Source organism: Galeopterus variegatus, unplaced genomic scaffold, assembly GCF_000696425.1.
Source record: "Galeopterus variegatus unplaced genomic scaffold, G_variegatus-3.0.2 Scaffold187, whole genome shotgun sequence".
Taxonomy (NCBI): domain Eukaryota; kingdom Metazoa; phylum Chordata; class Mammalia; order Dermoptera; family Cynocephalidae; genus Galeopterus; species Galeopterus variegatus.
This window is the reverse complement of record NW_007726298.1, coordinates 457,456-474,913: the sequence shown is the minus strand read 5'-3', so window position 1 is coordinate 474,913 and position 17,458 is coordinate 457,456.

Here is a 17,458-nt window from a genome sequence, read left to right as displayed (position 1 = left end):
GATAATCTTCTTATTATTGGGGAGAGAGCACCCACAGCCTCACCAGTGTACAAAAACCTCATAGCTCGAATGAAGGTGAGACGCGGTCTAGATCCAAAGGGACTTGATAAAAACTTCAAGCACAGGTGACATTAGCACTGCCGTTCCACAGAAAACTGGCATGCACTTACTTAGATGAAGACTGCTGGCATTAGATGGAACTTTAAATATAATCTCAAGTCATTTCCATTGCTATTAGCTCTGTTTTCTTCACGACTGCAATGTCAGTGTGTGTGTGTGCATGTGTGTGTGTGCGTGTGTGTGTGTGTGTGTGCGTGCGTGCACACACGTGTGATTAAAACAGAGACTTCCTTACCTCCCAATGACTAATCAGCCCACGACAACCTGGCTTCTGTCACTGAAATGGCTCTTGCTGCATCTATCAAGGGCATACTAGTTGCCAAATTGGAAGGATATTTTCCAGGTCTTCATGTTGTCTTAGATGTTCGATTGTTGTGACTATACCTTCTGTCCTGAACTCTCCTCCCTTGCTCTACCATGCGACCATCTCTGGCTCTCTTCTTATTTCCCCGTAAATGCCCAGTCTCTTTTACCAGCTATTCTTCTTCTGCCTGCTGCTTAAACATTGGTGCTCCCCAGAACATCGATGTGGTGGATTGCCAAAATAGCCCCAATTCTACCTCCACCCAACGTACACACAGCCCTGGCAGTGTGACTTTCTGGGGAGTCTGTGTCCACACTCCCGGAGCCTGGGCTGGCCTTGCAGCTTCTGCAGCCAGTACTTAGCAGGGAAATGATGCTGCATCAGTTCTGGGCCTTAGCCTCACAGGTTTTGCATGTGCCCCTCTCTCCTAGAGCCATGCCCAGCCAGCAAGTGAGCAAGTCTGTGCTAGCCTGCTGGGTGAGGCGAGACACATGGGCAGGGCCCCCTGGTGACAGGGACAAGACCCTTGCTTTAGAGGAAAAATGCAAGTTGTGCAGTTGCAGGGTCAGATCCTATTTCACCTTGCAGTCTTGTCCCAACCAACTGCCAACAACCCTGACCAGCAGCTGAACTAGACCTTTGAGAGAGCCCAGCAAAGACCAAAAAATTATGCAGCCAAGCCCAGCCCAAATTGCTGACCAATGGAAGTATGAGCTAAGTAGATGGTTGTTTGTTATGTAGCAAAAAGCCATTCCAGAGCCCTTCCTAACTCCTCCAGGCCTTCTTATTCACAGCCATGGCTTTGCTGCTATGACCTGAAGATCCTAACCCAGACCTAAAGGGTTTGGGTGGGATTTCTTTCTACTTTTTTGATGCAGCAGTCACTGCTGTAAACTTCCCTCTGACGGCTGCTTCTGTCATTTCCCACAGGTTCTGGTTGTGTTTTCAGTTTCATTTGTCTCCAGGAATTTTTAAATTTCATCTTTTAATTTCTTCTGTCACCCATTTGTTGTTTAATATCCATGTATTTGTGCAGTTTCCAATGTTCCTTCTGCTACTGATTTCCCATTGTGGTGAAAAGGATAGTTGATCTCATTTTAAGTTTTTCTGAATTTGCTGATATTTGTGTTGTGACCTAACATATGGTCTAATCTAGAGAATGTTCCATGTGCTGCTGAGAAGAATGTGTGTTCTGCAGCTGTTGGATGGAATGTTCTATAAATGTTTGTAAGGTCCAGTTGGTCTAGAGTGGAGATTAACACTCATGATTCTTGGTTAATTTTCTGACTGAATGGTCTGTCCTTTGCTGAAAGAGGGGCATTAAAGTCCCCAACTACTATTGTGTTGGAGTTTATTTCTCCCATTAGGTCTAATAATATTTGTTATATGTTCCTGGGTGCTCCAGTGCTGGGGACACATATATTTAAAATTGTTATATCCTCTTGTTATATCCATTTAACATTATATAATTATCTTTCTTTCTTTTTTTTTTTTTTCCTTTTTGTCTTTCTTTGTGTCCAGCAACGGATCACAACCCTCAGTGTCGCGCCCGTCCGTACCAGACTGGGACCGGCAACGGGGTTGCAACCCTCGCTGCTGCTCCTGCACCTCGCTCAGTCAGTGAGCGGGAACTGGTCTGTATGTGGGATTTGAACCCTTGGCGGGAGCGCCGCCGCGCTCCCAAGTGGCGCACCGTAGCAGTGCGCCACTGGGCCGGACCCTATAATTATCTTTCTTATCTTTTTTTTTCTGTGACCGGTAAGGGGATCCCAACCCTTGGCATGGTGTTGCCCACACCGCGCTCAGCCAGTGAGCACACCGGCCATCCCTATATAGGATCCGAACCCATGGCGGGAGCGCTGCTGCGCTCCCAGTGCCACACTCTTCTGAGTAAGCCACGGTGTCGGCCCTGGCCCTTTTTTTTTTTTTTTTTTTTTTTTTTTTTACTTTTCTTTACTTGAAGAATATTTTATCTAATGTAAGTATAGCTACTCCTGCTCTTTTTTGGTTTTCATTTACAAATGTCTTTTTCACCCCTTCCCTTTCAGTCTATGTGTGTCTACAGGTGAAATGAGTTTCTTGAAGGCAGTATATTGTTGGGTCATGCTTTATAATCCTTTCAGCCACTCTATGTCTTTTAACTGGGGCTTTACCCCAGCATGACTCCTGAGAGGTGGGACAGGGTGAGGGCAAGGTTGGGGTTAGGAGACCCGAATCACTGAAGAACCCCAGTGTACTCCAGAATCTCCTGGGCACTGTCCTCTCGGCCCCTGCTTTTGGAGGTCTGACATGCTTTGTTGCGTATGCCCTTTCTGTCTTCTGTGACACCTGTTGGGGTTGTTACTTTACTTTCCTTTGTCCCGTCAGGTATTTAGGGGGTGAGAGTCTGTCAGTCATTGCATTCTGTCATCTCATCCTAGCTGACCTTCATGATTACTTTAATATAAAGGTGAATTATATTGTATGATACACTTTTGTAAACCCTTTGGAAGAAAACTGGAGAAACATAAAGTATGGAAAAATGAATATTGAAAATCTTTGCTACAAAGCATGAGACCTTGGGTATGAGAAAAGGGGGAAACCAAGGCAGAAAGAGTAGGACGTCATTGTAGTTCAGTAACTGCAAAGAAGGGTGAAGAACTGGGCCTTTCTCTCCTGGCTCCGAGGAATTTCTGCCAGGAGGAATCTTTGTAATAGAGTAAAAATTGATACCAGGGCAAATTTAAGTTTTATTCATTAATTAGCTTTTTTTCTTTTTTTTGACAACTGCCAGGCAGGATTTCCAGTCATTCTGCCAAACATTTTCATTGTAAACTCATGTGTCTTGACATTCAAGGGAATCTGGTTACATTGTGTAGAAAGGAGGTGACTGAAATATCAGCTCTTTATGGCAGGAAAGAAATTAAAACATAAAGCCTGGGATTTTTGAAGAGGAGGAAGGTCATTTGGGGGAAGGACACTGTTGAAAGATGGAAAAACCTAGGAGAGTTCAAAGAGCCTGTTGTTATATTTTCCTGCATAAAAGAGTTTAACCTTCAGTAAGATTTAAGAATGAAAACAAGTTTTAAAAATTGCTCCCCAAATATGTCTTTAAAGCACTACCAAAACATGTGCATTAAATATCCCAATAAGTTAGAAGTGGAGAAAGGTAAGAAGCATTTCAGTGTTGGGATCTAAGACAGCTAAAACGGCAGATGCCTTTTTACAGCAAGCAGCTGGGGAAGGCGAGCTGAGGACAAACACCCTGGAGCACGGTGCACTAAGTTAAAGGTTTTTTAGGTGCTATAATCAATCAATCAATCCTACTGACAGATACACAGATTGCAGCATTATGACCCTGTCATCATAGAGTGAGACCAGACTTGAGCTCCCAGTTGCTGTAGGTGTTGGGCCAGGAACTCCCCACACATCCAGTTCTATCTTGATGTAAAATTTATTCAAAATCCAACTTTTCTGGTGTCTTGTAGTTCTTCGGCATGTGGTCCTTGGGCTACAAGCCATCTGTTGCCCTTTAAAGTAATTTCTCCTGAGCTCTCACCATGTCCCGGCCATTGGCATTAGTTGATACTGTTTGTAAACACACTTTCAGCATGATGCATGTGCTAGTTATTACTCACCCGAGCGCTGTCTAGTCGTGTGTAACTTTGTTATTTGGCCAGTTTTGATAATGACAAAAACTTCGGTGCAGCACTCTTCAGTTTACTGAATGTTTCCATAGACATTGATTGGTTCCTTTAATCTTCCTGGTGATACTGCGAAATTGGGATCAGTACTTCCAAAGTCCATTTCTGTTGCTTATAACAGAAATACCTGAAACCGGGGAATTTGTGAAGAAACAGTATTTATTGCTCACAGTTTCAGAGGCTGGGAAGTCCATAGTCCAGGGAACACATCTGGTGAGAGCCTTGTTGTGGGTAGTGACTCTTCACAGCAAAGCAGGTGTCACATGGTGGGTGACAGAAGCAGAGAGAGCCAACTCCTGACTCATCCTTTGAAAACCCTCAGAACCATGTCCATGACCACCATTAGAACATCAACGGATTAATCCATTTACTTGAGCATGGTCCTCACAACCTGATCACATCTTCAAAGCCCCACCTTTCAATGACTATAATAGGACTTCGCCCTCTTCACACTGTCACAGTGGGGACCAAGCCTCCAGCACATTAAAGTTCGGGGGGGACACAATTCAATCCATAGCAATTACCATCACCATTTTACAGAGATGAAATGGACAGACAAGATTAAGGAGGAGAGTCCCACACATTATAGGGCAGAACCGAGACTCAAACCCAGATCTTCTAACTTCAAATCATGGTCTCCTCAAAGCTCAGGTGTCCGGCAGGCACGTGGTCATTCCCACCCTCCACAGCTTCCTGGGGCATTTAGCACATGACTCAGGCCTGGCCTGGCACCTGTCCCTCCAAGCAACGTTGATGTGCACAGGAAGTGGGCACGGTTCTTCTATCTAAGGTTCTAAAGGACCCAAGGGAGGTCAGATCGCCACTTAGTAATAGGAAAACAGCTACAAAAAAGTACAGGTTCACATCCTTTAGAATCTGGTTTTGGTGGCCCAAAGGATGAAGAAAAAGACTACATCCTAAAAACAGATATTACTATGTGCTTATTGCTAAATTATACAATGTGTAATGACGTACAAAAGAAATATGCTCCGTGCATACACAGCCTTCTGGGTCAGACTTTGGTGTGGGTATGTTTTTCGGATCTATGCTACTTTCATGCTGGTGATGCTGCTATTCACCTTTCCTGCTGGCTACCTCCCCTACCAGCTCTGTTTGTCCAGCTGCCTTCTCACCATGGCTCTTCATTGTACCTTTCAACCCACATCTGCTGGCTCCTACCTTGCATTGCCCTAGAAAAAGATTGCTTTCCCTTTCCATGCCATTTATGTTAGCTAAGCTTTTCAAAAATGAAATTCTGGCTTGAGCCTGGCAAGACTCATGCCAGGCTGTTTCCGGTCTTCTTGTGCTTGGCTGGTCTTGAGGCTGCACACCTGCGTTCTTTCCCTGCGACTTTGTCCCACATCACCATGATGCACGTCACCCAATCCCTCTGTGGATTTCCCTGGCATGTCAGCTGCATGCAGCTGTTGCCTGAGGGTCATCCCGGGTCGCCGCTCTCTATCCAGAGGATGCCTGCTGCCCCTACACTTCCCGCCACCGTCACCAGGAGAGATCTCCACTGTCTTCTCAAAGCCTCCTTTGTGAGGTCAAATTGCAGCAGGTGTGACTGGCACAAGGGCAGCTCCACTTGAGGCACAACATGAAGAGGGCCCACATCCGGCTCAACGGATGTTGCCTGCAGGGTTCCTAGTCTGGCTGTGGGCGCCTTCCTTCCTAGCCTGGCACCCATGCCATAGTGTGGCCAGATTGCTGTAGGCACCATCCCCTCTCGACAGCCTAGGCAGCCAAGACAACACTGATGAGCTTGTAACATTTGGGGCAGACAGCATTGCCAGACACGGCTAATAAGGCCTTCTTTAGCCTCGTTTTTACCCTGTCACAGGGTGCAACACTGAGCTGGTCCCACACCCGTCTGGGCTACTTTTAGACTTAACCACAGCCTCAAAGGGATTTCTAAGGCACCCTCAAATGTCACCCCTGTAAAAAGTCACACCTTGTTGTAGATGCTGCCTCTAAATCCTTTGCCTCTTGCCTCTTCTCTCTCCCACACCCAAATGGCTGTAAGAGAAGGCCCAGCTCATTTAAGTGAAGTAATTGATTTTGACACCTGAAAACTAACAGAAATGAGAAATTCTAGCATGAATCATTGAATAGGCCAAATGGATTTAAATAGATCATCTGAGACAGTAGGTTTAATTTTTAAAGGGGTTTAATTTTATATTTCTAGTCATCTCTTCATTATTCAGTTTTCATGTTCTGTGCATCAAGTTCTAACCCCAGGATGAACACAAAATGCTCTGGGCCTCCGCCCCAGGTGATCCGTGTGCGTAGGAAGCAGGCGAACCTTCGAGGTAGCCTGAGTGAAATCCCCAGCCTCCCCCGCTGCTCTGCGCCTTCCCATGCCGGGCTCACGCGTGCACCCCTGTTCTCTGCACCTCGCACGGCTTTCTCAGAATGGGCTGGGTCGTGACGAAATCTTAACTATCTTGCAGTAAAGTCACACTCCTCAAATACTGGCTCCGTTGAGAAATGGTCATCGGGGCAGCTACGTTTACTCTAAATGATTTTACCAACGCCGATTCATCCTTGCACCCTTAGAATAGATTTATTCACCACGAACAGCTGTCTCACTGATGAGTGTCCTTTTGCTAATGACAAATCCCACAGTCATGCAACTTCATGCCAGGTAATGCCGGACATTGGCCCCATTTGAAAGAGTGAGACAGTTCTCTCCTCAGGCCCGGTCCAGCTTTGGCCTTTCTGCTGTGACAAACAGCTTGGGACAGAAACACCTGTCCACAGGAGGCAAAGAGAAGTCCCAGCTCACAGATGTGTTAACTCAAGTCCTCTGACCTTCAGAAGGGTGTCACAGGCCCAGCTGCCCCTGGCCCTGATCTGAACTAGCGACCTAGAATCTAGTCTTCCAACCCGTGGAAACATCCTGCCACAGGCTGTGTTTATTTGGGAACTTTGGTTCACCTGGCAGAGTCCTGCACTCTGAGGCACCCTAGCTGTGGCCAGATCACGGGAAGGACACTGGACTGCCCAAAGACCTGGGGAGACTTTCCTGCAGCTCTTGTTTTCAAAACTGATGAAGTGAGCATCCGCTTTGCTGGGGAGGATTAGGTCGAGGAGGTCGGACTCGGGACCAGTGCCGCATCCCAGGGCATCAGCTCAGAACAGAGGAAGGGGACAGCTGGAGAGGGTGGAGGGACAACAGTAGCTGTCCCCACAAGCTCTTCCCCACCTCCTTCAGTGGGACTTGGATAGAGCGACCTGGGAGCGGCCAGGGAGACCAGTTGGGTGGGTTTCTGGTTTGGTTTTTCCTAACTCTTCTTGCAATAAATCTGGTTCTACGAGGATGGGCCCTGATGCCTCAGGCCACCCTGGGCCCGCCCTCTGAAGTTCTAGCTGGGGACCTAGCCTGATCCTTAGGGCTTCACCCAGGGTGAGATCGTCAGGTGGGAATGTGCAGACCTTCCTGGGCTTCTGGAATTTTCTCCCTGTGGTGACACAGCCAGGCCTCCTCCTGCTGGGACCTCCCTGTGTCCTCCATGATGGGGGTGGGGGGTGGGCGGCGCTGCTTGGGTGCTGGTCTTCTCCATCACAACTTCTCCCCTCTGGGTCTGAGCTACTGGACAGATCTATGCAAACGTCTGACAGAGGGAGCGTTTCACTGCTGCTGAGGCTGGATGTGAGAACAGAGCCGGGACCGAGCCCCAGCCAGGCTTCTTCCCACCACATGCTCCCCCCAGACTGAAATCTATGCTGAGTGACAGCAGGACAACGGCAGCCTCAGTCTGGGGGTGCAGCGGTCCCCTGACGAGGGGGAGGGGAGTGGCAGTGTCTGAAGAAAGGCAGGTCCCACAGACCAAGAGGGGCCAGACTTCCCGTGGCCTTACTCCCTCCTGTCACGGGAGGTAATGACCAAGGGGTGGAAAGCGCAGGTGTCCCCAGTACTTCTATTTTACAAGCTGCACTGGGATGGATACTTTCCCCTCCAAATTCATGTCCACCTAGACGCTCAGAATGTGCCCTTGTTTGGAAGTACGGTCTTTGCAAATGTAATTAGCTAACAGTCTTGAGATGAAAGAATTTTAGACTTAGGGAGGGCCCTAATCCAGTGACTGGTGCTCTTATGAGAAGAGGAGAGGACATGGAAGGCACAGACGGAAGCCAGTGAAGGCGGAGCTGGGCAGAGACTGGAGCGACAAGAACTCCCGGGGCTCCCAGAAGCCAGAAGAGGCAGGAAGGACCCTCCCTAGAGCCTTGGGAGGGAGCAAGGCCCTGCCAGTGCCATGATTTCAGGCTGCTGCCTCCAGCACTGGGAGGGAATATATTGCTGCTGTTTTAAACCACACAGTCTGTGGCACTTTGCTATGGTGGCCGTGAGACAGTAGTACCCAAGCTAAGGTTGAAATAAGGAGAGAGAGGGACAGAGAGAAGGTCAGAGAGATGGAGGGGGGACAGACGGAGAGATGGAGGGAGGGACAAAGGGAGAGAGAGAGGGAGGGACAGAGGGAGGGACAGAGGGAGGGACAGAGGGAGGGACAGAGGAAGACAGAGGGAGTGAGTGTCTCCCTGCAGCACCTCGAGGACACATGGCCTCCACGTGGCTGCACCCCACAGGCACCTGCACACACACAGCACCTGTCACGTGCTCTCGGTGGGTCTGGGGCCGCCCCTGTCCTTTCTCGAGGCCTGGCTGTGCATATACTGACGCCTGGTGTGTGGATTCCGAGGTGACACGGTTCAGCAGCAGTGCGTGCATGGGGACGGCAGGAGGACGCCCACGCGGGAGGGTCCACACTGAGGAGTGCGCAGGGGCTGTGCTCTCACAGGCGCTTCCCACCACCCGTGCGTGAAACTGGCTTCCCTTGAAGAGCGGGTCACACTGAGTCACCATTTTCATTGATGTTATGATGTACAAATTCATCCCTGGGGCTGATTTCGGTTTTTCCCGCTGCAAGGCTCCAGCCCAATACCACGCTAGTAGCATCCTAGAGACGATTTACATTAGGAAGGCACAGAAAAGAGAGAAGCTCAGATGACTTTCTTCTGGAAGCATGTGCTAGTGTCTCTCCGATGTCCCCCTGCCCTGAGCTGGCAGGAAGGAGCTCCAGCCCGAGGGCCAGGGCTGGAAGGGAGAGGGGACCGGCTGAGAAAGGACGGTTCCGTGTCCAGCAGTGGCTTTCCCGAAATTCCAAGGTAATTTTAAAACTGTGAGCTTTGTTAACATCGAGCGGCATTTTCATATGATTGACACTGTTAGTGAGAAGATACCAGGTGTCCACGTCTGATCACAAGTCACCTGGGTGGACTGTTCCGTGTCAGCCCTTCTCCTGGGTGCCCTTGTCACGCTCCGGCCACTCCACGTCTCGCCACCGCCCCTCTGGGCCTCCCGCTCCCAGCCCAGTGCCGCACTCAGAGCTGGAGCACAAAAATATGTTGAACTGAACTGAATAAGCGTGAAAAACCCAAATGCAGCTCACAATTTTAAAAAGCAATATAATAAAAGAGTGAGGAATATAAAAGGATCGTGATGAAAATTACTAAAGAGAAGCTTCTGAGCGAGGTGGTGGACTAAAGGTGCCCAGGGCACGACCCTCCCACAGAAAAGACCAGAACAGGGAACGGACAGCTACGCACTGACGACGGCCTCGGGGGCGCGGGCGGGCGGCAGGGGTCTGGGGAGGACCCTGTGGGGCGTGAAAACCCGGGCAGGTGGCACAGCGAGGAGGAGGCACACAGCCCCAGCCGCCACATCCCTGTCACCAGGAGCAGTGCAGGAGGATCTCTCCCTTGTGGCCGAGAGAATTTGCTCGGTCGTGGTCACCTCCCCGTGGCAACCCCCCTCTTGCTCGTCCCCAGCCCACCACCAGCAGCAGTCTGATTGCAGAGCGGTCACCGGTCTCCCCGTACGACAGTCCTCCTGCTCCCCGCCACGCTGCCCCTCCCTGCACCTGCCGCCCGTGGCAGCGCTGTCAGGCCCCCGAGTGCTGCGGCTGCAACTGTCCGTCTCCCCACTCAGCAGTTCGTCCCACTCCCCACCACAGCCACGGCCACTGCCGCCACTCAGCCCGGGTGCCACCAGCTGCACCTCTCCCAGACCCAGATGTTCCCGTGTTTTGCTAGACAGGAGGAAAGAGGTGAGCGAGTGCAGCCCCTCGACCCAGTGGCCCAACCCACAGGGGAAACTACGCTGCTCCTGAGGTCATGCACCTGGGGGTGGGAACGACTTGTGCTGTCAACGCGACTGCCTCGACCCAGAGAGGGACATGCACAGATGGCCAGTGAGTGCAGAAAACTCAGGATATAAAAACAGAGTGCAGAAGAAAATACCCAGCCACCACCAACCCATCCCCAGCAGGGAGAGGTAAGAACGCAGGAGGAGCCTCTGCCTGCAGGAGAGCAGAAAGAGAACCCCACCCAGGGTCACCCACTCCAGCTGCAGAGCCTCAGTGTACCCCAGCGCACCTGTCAGGGTCATGGGACAACACCAGGGTCACCCACCTCAGCCAAGGAATGACAGGGCACTCAGGTGCTTCTTCCAAGAACTTGAGAGCTTGCCCAGGTCCTCAACAACCCAACACAATGTCACCCACTTCCTCAAGGAGCCACCGAGTGTCCCAGTGCCCAGGCTGCAGAGGTGCTCACATGCAACTCTGACACTGAATATGGCCAGAGTAACCACATGGAGACTACACTGCAGAGTCTACCCAGAACCCAAACTAAAACACCCTACCCAGCAGTCAATATAACACACACGTACAGGAGGGAGCCTCCTCAACAGCCGTCCTGAGTAACGGGAGAAGCAGCTGCTCTGCCAGATGATCAGATATCAATGCGGCGACATGAGAACCACAAAAGTATCATAAATTTCTGCACAAATACAAACCACCGAGACTGAGCCAAGAAGAAATAGAAAACCTGAACAGACCAGTAATGAGCAACAATCAGTAAGGAGGCAGTAATCAGCAGTCTCCCAACAAAGAAAAGCCCAGGCCCGGATGGCTTCACTGCTGAATTCTAGCACACCTTTAAGGAGGAACTAATACTGATGGTTTTCAAACTATTCCAAAAACACTGAAACAGAGGGCATTCTCACAAACCCATTCCATGAGGCCAGCATCACCCTCGTACCAAAACTAGAGAAAAGATACAACAGCAAGAAAAGCTACAGGCCGATATCCTTGATGAACATAGAGCAAAATACCTCAACAAAACATTAGCAACCAGAATACAGCAGCACATCGAAAAGACATGTATTATTATTCTAACATAATTATTTAAATCTGTGAAAAGTCAAAAACAAGCTATACAGTCATCCATAACAGATTTTTAAAATAAATGATGGAACATCTGTAAAACACTGTAGCAATTTTAGAAAATCTATATTTGAATTATTCTAAACATACATTTATTGATATGAGAAAATATGTACAATATAATATTGAATAATAAAAGGCAGGTTATAAAACCATATGTATGCCATGATTCCATTTTTATGTTAAAAATTCTGTACATCTGGCCGAGCCCGTGGCGCACTCGGGAGAGTGTGGCGCTGGGAGTGCAGCAGCGCTCCCGCCGCGGGTTCGGATCCTATATAGGGATGGCCAGTGTGCTCACAGGCTGAGTGTGGTGCGGCCGGTCTCAAAAAAGGATAAAAAAAAAAAAATTCTGTACATCTAAGCAAACGTAAAGAGTAAAGATATACATCTCAAAACATTAACAATCACGTTATCTGTGTAGGTAGGGTTATGAATGCTTTTATTTCATACTTTGGCTCTTCTGTATTTCTTTATTTTTAACATATATAGATAAACACTATTACTTACCAACAGATCAAAACAGTTATTTAAAAATTAAGCCATGATAGTGTAATAGTAAATAAAATAGTAAAGTTACCATATTTTAATGACATTTAGGGAGGTGTCTGTGCTAACATGGAAAATGTTCAAAAGCTCTTTTCGTTCACACGCCAGTCCACACATCTGCTTTCCACAGTAGTGTCACAGGTACCCCCTAGCCAGACTGGACTCGCGCTCTCCGACCTGACCCCCGGCCTTGCTCTTGGGACCCTCTGCAGTCATCTTCAGCTCTCTGTGGAAGATTGACAATGGTCAGGCGATTTAGAGCTTTGCCAATTTGGACGATTTTGAACACGGATAACTCTCTTTGCTTAAATTATACAGATGAGCTGTTCGCTTCAAAGTTTAATGTAGTTATCTCCCAACCACTTAACTTTGTAAAACAGGGTCTCTCCACTATTAACATCTTCAGCAGGATAATTTTCTGTTGTTGGGACTGTCCTGTGCTCCACAGGATGTTTAGTGGCATCCCTGGCCACCACCCACTAGATGCCAGTAGCACCTCCACTCTTGTTTTGACAACCAAAAGTGTCTCTAAACATTGCCAAATATCTCCTGGGGGACAAAATCGCACCTGGTTAAGAACCAATGCTTAAAAGCAGCATTGTTATTAATAAGCAGAATAGCAGAATGTCCAGTTCTTTCCCAAATTTGCATTCCATTTTCAAAATCACTCCTAATTTTGTAATATTTTTATCCATAGATATATGGTACATGAAATATTACATCTTCATAATCAGATGGAGAATTCCATAATCTCTTTGACCATATATTAGAAAATTTGCACAAGTGTCCACGCCATATAGGTAGGTGGCCCTATTTTTCCAAGACAAGTCAGAAATCCACATTTTTATGTGAACTTTTTCTACTTTTAAAAGTGCCAAACCACTTTTAAAAACATTAAAAACACTTTGCAGCTCAGAGAAAACATTTCTACAGGCCAGACATAGCCCACCTAGTCTGTGGCATCTTCTGTTCATATAGCAAGCAAGTCTTGCCAAATCAGACCTTTGAAAACTCTGTAAACTCTTTCAACTTCTCCTAAGAAGCCCTAATGTTGACTTCCCTCTCTTCTCTGGCAGACCTAGATAGATACAACACTTTCTGAAGACGCAACCTCCCAGAGCTTGTTTGACCCAAATATCAGTCTTTGTTGTCTTGGTCAGAAATATGAAGCTGTTTCTAAGCAGGTTATGTCTAGCGGTATTTTCCTGGTGAGCTGGAGTGTTTCCAGTCTCCAGGTACCTCAAGTAAGCATTGCAAATTTCTCTAAAACACAAATAATTTTAATTAGCTTCATTGAAATATCAAACTGCCCTGTCAGGGTGTTTGGTGAGGTGTTGTTATGAAATCAAAGAAATAAGGATAATTCGTTCCCACTCCAAAGACTTCTTGCAGTTACTGATCTATGGAGGAAGGAGTGGATTTCTCTTCTGTGCTAATAGTAACTGTACTGTGTGTTATGGGTGGGATTGTATCACCCTCAAATTCACACGGGGAGGTTCTAACGCCAGATGTAACTAGTTAAGATGAGGTCATAGTGGAGTAGGGTGGGTCCTAAATCCAACACGACTGGTGTCCTTATTAAAAGGGGAAGTTTGGACACAGAACACAGCACACTGGAGAATGCCAGGTGAAGAGGAAGGCACAGATCGGGGTGATGACTCTGCAAGCCAAGGAGCACCAAGGCTGCCGGCAGCACCAGAGCCTGGAGAGAGACCTGAGGCGGATCCTCTCTCGTGGCTTCAGAAGAAACCAGCTCTGCCAACACCTTGATCTAGACTTCTGGCCCCCAGAACTGTGTGACAGCAAATTACTGTTGTGTTAAGCCACCCAGTTTGTGGTTCTTTGTTATGGCAGACCTAGCAAACTAATACATTGCTCACAGTGACTACTATTTATTGAGTGTTTTCTATGTATTAACCACCGAGCATGCCTGGTTTGGACGACTTTTACATGAATTATCCCACGTGATTCGCATAAAAGCCTACGGGGAGGTAGGGATAGCATGTCTACTCTACAGGTGAGTAAGCTTAGTCTCAGAGGGTTAAGTAACTTGTTCAAAGTCGGGCATCTAGAAGGTTGTGGACAAAGACTGGGTCCTGGTCACCAGGGTAAGTCCTCTGCCATTTCTCCTGCATAATGCTGCCACAAACCAAATTGCTGTGGTGGTGGTTTCAATGATTCTGAAACATTTTTTGAGGCAAGCTCAAACTTACAGAAAAATTGCAAGAATAGTCCAGACAACTCTTGCCGAGATTTCAGCAGTTCTCCTGTGTTGTTCATAACAAAGGACTGAGTTTACTTTAACCTCATTAAGAAAGTGAAAAAAAGAGTGTCTTAATGAACAAATACAACTGAGCTAAATAAATAAATAGGCACACCCATATTAGACGTTTGAATGCGTGTGTCCGGCCCCACTCCCAGCCTGTGTCTCCCCCTCCCTGAGCCCGCGCCACAGCTGTGGGACTTGCACTGCCCCCCGCCCTTCACCCCTGCAGCAGTCGGCAGCTCACCCTGGAACCCCTGTCGCCCGGACGATGCACTGGCTCCAGCGCCGGCCTGCTCCTCCCTCCTGTCACGTCGGTGTCAGTGACACAGTCAACCACAGGGTCCTGCTGGGGTCAAGTGAGCTCACACTCGTGTATGGTCAACTCTCAAGAGTCTTTGGAGAGCTCGAGAATGTGAGTCAGTGCCATTTCTTATGATTTCCTTCCTCACAATCTAAACTTCACAATGACAGAAACACGTTTGTCCCAACACACACACCACACACTTGCGCACATACACACACGAATGCACACATGCACACGTACACGTACACCACACATACACCCACAAATGCACACATGCACTCACACACGCACATATACATACACGCACCCCCCCCACACTCCACACATATACACACACACACACCACAGATGTGCACACATACATACTCAGGACACAACACACACACACAACACATGTATAAAGACCACACACACACATACATGCACATACAGCACACATGCACACATACATGTACACACAGCACACATGCACACACGCACACACAGCACACATGCACACACCACACAGGTATGTGCACACACACTGCACACACATTACACGCATGCATGCACATGTATATATACACCACACACATGCACACACCACACATATACATTGCATGCACAACACATCACACACACCACACACTTGCACACATATACACATGAACTCACACATGCACAAATGCACACACCCCACACATACACACATACTACATACTCACCCCCCCACATGCTCCACACGTATATACACACACACTACAGACATGCACACATACATACACACCACACACAGCACATGAACACACAACACACATATACACATACACACATACATAGATATGTATATACACCACACAATGCACACACCATACATATACACGCACGCACAACACATCACACACCACACACGTCACACATGCACACACACATACATATAAACATACCACACATACATATACACACATGTGCAGATGCTCATTCCCCAGCTCCCCACCTTCTGGTCATTCTCTCCAAGGCGCCTCCATCCATGCTGATTTGGAAGCCCCTTTGTTCTCCAGAAGTAACCTGTGTCCCCTCTGCTGTGGCCCTCTCCATGCTGGATTAAAATGATCTATTTGAATGGAATCCCAAACATCGGAGCGGGCACGAAGCGCAGATCCTGGTGAAGCTGGAGCGTCAAGCCCGTACATTCTGCTGTGTTGTCTTTCCAGCAGCAGCAGCAGCCGAGCCCCTCCTGAGGAGGTGACCCCTTTGCTGCTGGAGACCGAGGCAGCTGCCTTGCAAGAGACCCACCCACCAGCCCTTGTTGCTTCTAGACCTATCACTAGACACAAGTCCCAGCAGGCCTCGCAGGGTGAGGGACCCAAGCAGAGGTGCAGGACGCAGCCCCATTCGTGCAGACAGGAATCCGGGGGCATGCGTGGGAATGGATGTGAAGGGCGTGGGACGATGGTGGACGGAACACAACTTTGGGTCAGGCTGGATTCAACAATCGAGTCTGAGAAGTCGGAGAAGGCTGTTGGGTTTGTTCAGCGAAAACAAACCTTCAGGTGGTCCCTACAACGTGAAGTAAAAGGCCAGGCCCGCCTCGGTATGCAGTGGAAGAAGCTCTCTAAAGGCTCAGGGCGATCGGGATGTTACAAGGGATTTGTCGTCTAAGACCAGCTCATCCTGGGGGGTCCAGAGGACACATCTTTCGCCATGACTGTGAGGGATAAATTCCTGAGGGGAGCATGTGTCCTGGAAGAGCTCTGGGTTGCTCTTCTCTGCAGGCCGGGCCTCACAGTAGGAGCACAGCCCTCAACTGAAACTCAAGTGTAACAGGCGTCATAGGAACCCCGGTGGCAGGGGCCAAGTGGCGGCACTTAGCTGCCCAAGGCAAGGCGGGCAGGGGGCTACCGTACTGGACGGCAGAGGCGACGCAGAGCCCGCGGCGCTGGCTGGTTGACCGCGGTGTTCCTAGAAGGCAAGCAGATGGGACGCCTGGTGAATTCTCACTAGATCTGTACAAACAGAAGAGCTCGAGACCAAGCGAGCAGAGTCGAATCTGAATCATAAACACCGAGTGTTTGTCCTGATTCACTTCCCAGACACGAGCCAGGTACAGACTCAGAACCCACGAAAGAAGAGTCCTTTGAGGATGGACCCCAGCCTTCCACAGGGGGACCTACGTCCTTTTACTAGGGGCTGTGCCCTGGGAAAAAGGAAATAATCAGAACTTTCAGGGACTCCTGGACACTGGCTCTGGACTGACACTGATTCCAGGAGACCAAAGTGTCCCTGTGGCCATCCAGTCAGTGAAGGGGCTCCTGGAGGTCAGGCGATCAGGGGCGTTTTGACTCAGCTCCATCTCTCCGTGGGTCCGGTGGGCCCCTGAACACATCCCGTGGCTGTTTCCCCAGCTCTGGGGTGCAAAACTAGAATAGACATACTCAGCGCCTGGCAGAACCCCAACCGGCTGTACCTAGCCCCATGCCATGCACATACTAGGTCCTCAAGAAAGTGTGGAGCTGAGGAGTAACCTGAAGGGCTGTGACATGTTTGGAAGGGTCAGAGCACGCAGGGCCTGCTGGGCTGAGTCTGCGTCTGCAGCTGTGGCGTGGCGCTGACCTTTCGTCAGGCTCTGGCCCGTCTCGCGGTCCTGCCTCACCCTGCTGTCTCCCTCCGTAAGGACACATTCCACGGGACACCTGCTGGGCCTCCGCACACGAGGTCCACGGTGAGGTCGCTCTCCCGTCATGAGCCGCGGCGGGGGCAGCTGCTCTCACCCACGTCCCTGGCTCACCACCCTTCTCTTGTGTTTTACGTTCTTCACCAAGTCCCCAGACTGCCCCTGGGTAAATGAGGTCACTTGCAACATTGGACGCTCCTGCTTTCCCAAGTTTTTGTTGAGAAAAGATTCTGAGCTGTGACTTCACTCACGATTCCATTTTCCCCTACACACTGGCTCCTTCTATTTTG